Consider the following 4,316-nt stretch of genomic DNA (forward strand, 5'->3'; position numbering starts at 1 on the left):
GTCATCTTTAACTGAAATTTTTATTGAGATCTCTGTGGATTCATATGCAGTTATAAGAAATAATATGGGGGTGCCTAGGTGGCTCAGTTGGTTAAGGGTGTGACTCTTGATTTTGGCTCAGGTCATGATCTCATGGTTGGTGAGACCAAGCTCTGCGTTGGGCTCCGTGCTGACAGTGCAGAGCCTGCTTGAGAGTCTCTCTCTCTTTGTCCCTCCCCCCTTGCTCCTGCTGTCTCTCAAATTAAATGAATAGACTTAAAAAAGCAAAAACAGGGGCACTGGGTAGCTCAGTCAGTTAAGCGACTGACTGCAGTTCAGGTCATGATCTCGCAGTTTATGGGTTTGAGCCCCATGTCAGGCTCTGTGCTGACAGCTCAGAGCCTGGAGCCTGTTTCGGATTCTGTGTCTCCCTCTCTCTCTGCCCCTCCCCTGTTCACGCTCCGTCTCTGTCTCAAGAATAAATAAACATTAAAAAAAATTAAATTAAAAAAAATGGAATCAAACAGTTTGTAACTTAGGACTGGTTTTCTGTACTTAATTCCCAGAGACACATCCAAGTTGTCGTGTATGTCTTATTATTGAGTAGTATTTCGTGGTGTGTATGTACCAGTTTGTGTAATCACTTGCTGAAGGATAGCTGAGCTGTTTGCAAGTTTTGTTTTGTTTTTTAAGAAATTGCTACACTCAACAGGCGGCTCTCGAACTCAACCCTGAGATCAAGCTTCCCATGCTTTTCCCAACTGAGCCAGCCAGGCACCCCTGCAAGTTTTTGAAACAAATAACTTTATTGAGGTTCATTATGCATTTTACCACAAGATTCACCCTTGTAAAGTGTCCAATACAGTGGTGTTTGCTATGTTCAGAATTTTGCAACCTACCCAGTCTCAGAGCATTATCATCACTCTCTCAAAAACTCTGTAATCATTAGTAGTCACTTTCTACTCCTCCTTCCTGTAGGCCCTTGGAAACTACAAACCTACTCTGCTTCTATGGAGTTGCCCAGTATTGCCATTTCATAAAAAGTCACTTGTGACTTTTTGTCGAATATGTGACTTTTAAAGAAATATTTATTTTGAGAGAGAGAGAGAGAGAGAGAGAGAGAGAGAGAGAGAGAGAGAGACAGACACAAGTGAGGGAGGAGCAGAGAAAGAGGGAGACAGAGAATCCCAAGCAGGCTCTATGGTGCCAGAGCAGAGGCCGATGCAGGGCTCCAACTTACAAACCTTGAGATCATGACCTGAGCAGGAACCAAGAGTCAGACACACTTAACTGACTGAGCCACCCAGGCAACTCCCCTTTTTTAAAGTAGGCTCCGGGGCGCCTGGGTGGCGCAGTCGGTTAAGCGTCCGACTTCAGCCAGGTCACGATCTCGCGGTCCGTGAGTTCGAGCCCCGCGTCGGGCTCTGGGCTGATGGCTCAGAGCCTGGAGCCTGTTTCCGATTCTGTGTCTCCCTCTCTCTCTGCCCCTCCCCCGTTCATGCTCTGTCTCTCTCTGTCCCAAAAATAAATAAAAAACGTTGAAAAAAAAATTTAAAGTAGGCTCCACGCCCAATGTGGGGCTTGAACTCATGACCCTGAGATCAAGAGTTGGATGCTCTACCGACTGAGCCAGGCAGGTGCCCATGACTTTTTTTTTCTTAATTAGAAAAGAGCAAATTTTAAAAGTAATACAAATAAGGTAAAAGTGGACATAATTGTAGTGATCCTTAGAGAATGAACATGTAGGATTTTTAGATGCATCCAAAGAACATCCACCTCAGAGAGACTGACCTGTGACTTTATCACATATATTTTGCCTTCTTTCACTCAGCATACTGTTTTCTTTTTTTCTTTTTTTTTTTATTTAAAAATTTTTTTTCAACGTTTATTTATTTTTGGGACAGAGAGAGACAGAGCATGAATGGGCGAGGGGCAGAGAGAGAGGGAGACACAGAATCGGAAACAGGCTCCAGGCTCTGAGCCATCAGCCCAGAGCCCGACGCGGGGCTCGAACTCACGGACTGTGAGATCGTGACCTGGCTGAAGTCGGACGCTTAACCGACTGCACCACCCAGGCGCCCCAGCATACTGTTTTCAAGATTCACCCATGTTGAGGAATATATTAGCACTTCATTCCTTAAAAAAATTTTTTTAACATTTATTTTTAAGAAGGATAGCATAAGTGAGGGAGGGGCAGAGGAGAAAGAGAAAGAGAGGGAATCTGAAGCAGGCTCCACACTGTCAGTGCAGCACCCAAAGTGGGGATTGAACTCATAACTGTGAGATCATGACCTGAGCCCAAGTCAGACACTTAACTGACTGTGCCACCCAGGTGCCCCTGGACTTTGGTTGTTTAGATGTAAGCTTGAAGCAGTCTAAGAATACCCAAGGACTGGTCCATGGGTCAGCTATATGTGAACCACCTAGAAAGTTTTTTTTTTATTAAAAAAAAAAAAAAAAAAAAAGATTCCCAAGCCTTATCTCAGACATACTGAGTCAGAATGCCCAAAGGTAAGACCAGGGAACCAATATTTTAAAAATCAATCCAGGGGCGCCTGGGTGGCTCGGTCGGTTAAGCATCCGACTTCGGCTCAGGTCATGATCTTACGGTCCGTGAGTTCGAGCCCCGCATTGGGCTGTGTGCTGACAGCTCAGAGCCTGGGGCCTGTTTCAGATTCTGTGTCTCCCTCTCTCTCTGCCCCTCCCCTGTTCATGCTCTGTCTCTGTCTCAAAAATAAACGTTAAGAACAAAAATTTAAAAATCAATCCAGTTTGGGGGATGATTAGACCTTAAATTATAACAGAACAAAGGCAAGACTATTCTAAGTGGGCAATTTCCTCCATCAGGTGGAAGAATGTTAACATTTTAGACTCTAAGAAACCAGGAAAAGGTGAAGCAAACAGCCTGGACAGTGGAGAGAAGCATCAGGTTCCCATCTCCCAGCTCTGTTTTCAGTGAGGAACGGGACTTAGTCCAGTCCAGGGTGAGCTGGTAATACATGGCTTTAAAAATAACAAGTCAGCAGGGCAGTTAAGTTCCTTTTTTGGTTGAGGTTTTGGCAGCCAACCTTCAACCTTTCAGCTCCAGACAAGGAGACTTAAAGCAGTTTCTCCTAACCTAGGCAGTTAGTTCCTTTATGGATCAATTAATGTTCATTTTATTTAAAGAGATTTCCAAAGACATCCAGTGATCCAGTCCATTCACTTTTCCTTTTACCACCGTGGTGTTTCCATTAGCAGAGGAGCCAAGGGTCAGGAGTGACCTCCCCATGCACTGTGTCCCTCAGGGAGTGAGGAGAAACAAGAGCCCACTTTCCCCTCCCAACAACTGTCAGAACACCGTGGATGGCCTCTGAGCCTGACTCCTGTTCCACGGTCTGTCTGGCCAGTAGCCGTCCCATCTTGAATGCTTCCTAGCACGAAGCAGAGGGGACAGAATAGCCTTGGGTAGCACTGATGCTAAGCAGATGCCACTAGTGCGAGAAGTCTGCTGACAGAGCACATGACTTCAGGCTAAAGGCCCCACACTGGCAATCTATTGCTTGCATCTTGCTTACAAATCATTAAAAAAAAAAAATTGAATTAGTTACCAACTTTTTTTTTTTTTTTTTTTTCAACGTTTATTTATTTTTGGGACAGAGAGAGACAGAGCATGAACGGGGGAGGGGCAGAGAGAGAGGGAGACACAGAATCGGAAGCAGGCTCCAGGCTCTGAGCCATCAGCCCAGAGCCCGACGCGGGGCTCGAACTCACGGACCGCGAGATCGTGACCTGGCTGAAGTCGGACGCTTAACCGACTGCGCCACCCAGGCGCCCCAGTTACCAACTTTTAAGCATCAATTGGCCTCCCATAAAAACAAGGATTTTCATTTTATTAAAAAAACTTAAGACCCACAACCCTAAACTTTTGGTTCTCGCAGTGCTGTCACTTCCCTGCCAGTCAATACTGAGACGAAGGCTGCTTACCAGTCATGATCTCATCTCTAGTTCACATCAGTTTTAATTTACATTCACTATTTATATTACCTGCTTAGCTCCTGTAGACACCTAGTCACCACTGCCCACCCACCCCCCTTCTTCATCCCTGCTCTATCTACAGGTTCCTTTGAGGTATTCCACATGTCTCCCAAAATCTAAAGGATTATACCTGCATTTTCAACATCGCTGGACTAGACAGGCCGAATCGCAAGACAAAGACGTGGCTTCAGTTTACATTCGGAACAGCTAACACACCCACTGGCTTATGGGCAGCTGAACATGACCGCACACTTCTGGGACACAGAGCCACTCCCACCCTTTCCTCCCATTAAAGAAAAACATAACATAGTAGACAGTGG

The sequence above is a fragment of the Lynx rufus genome, unplaced genomic scaffold (assembly GCF_022079265.1).
Source record: "Lynx rufus isolate CCGP_SWC_20201006 ecotype Redwood Valley unplaced genomic scaffold, mLynRuf1.p SCAF_16, whole genome shotgun sequence".
NCBI lineage: Eukaryota > Metazoa > Chordata > Mammalia > Carnivora > Felidae > Lynx > Lynx rufus.